This window comes from Dendrobium catenatum, unplaced genomic scaffold, assembly GCF_001605985.2.
Source record: "Dendrobium catenatum unplaced genomic scaffold, ASM160598v2 fragScaff_scaffold_80, whole genome shotgun sequence".
Classification (NCBI taxonomy): domain Eukaryota; kingdom Viridiplantae; phylum Streptophyta; class Magnoliopsida; order Asparagales; family Orchidaceae; genus Dendrobium; species Dendrobium catenatum.
Window position 1 is genome coordinate 69,084 of NW_021318542.1, and position 415 is coordinate 69,498.

Here is a 415-nt window from a genome sequence, read left to right on the forward strand (position 1 = left end):
GGGTGCTTAGTTTAAAGAAAAAAAAAAAGCAACATAAAAATTAGTAAAGTCGTTTTTCACTTGTTAGTTCATTTTTATGTATTGTAAGCTCATTTAGTTTTAGCCAAAATTTTTTTTACAACAAGCCAATTGCCTTGTCATCGCTCATCATCATTGCCTGCCCTGCCCTGCCCGACGCTGCCCGCGCTGCTTGCGACCCCGAACTTGCCCGCGCCCGCGACCAATTACGTACCCGAAGGCGCACGCCCCTTGCTGCCCACCCTGCCCAGCGCTGCTCGCAAACCCGAACGCGCCCGCGTTGCCAGCGACCCCGCACGCACCCGCGCTGTCCGTGATTCCGTACACGCCAGCCCTCGCCGTGCACCCTGATTCCGCCTGCCTGAGCTCCCGAGCACGCGTCTCATGTCGGGTCGGG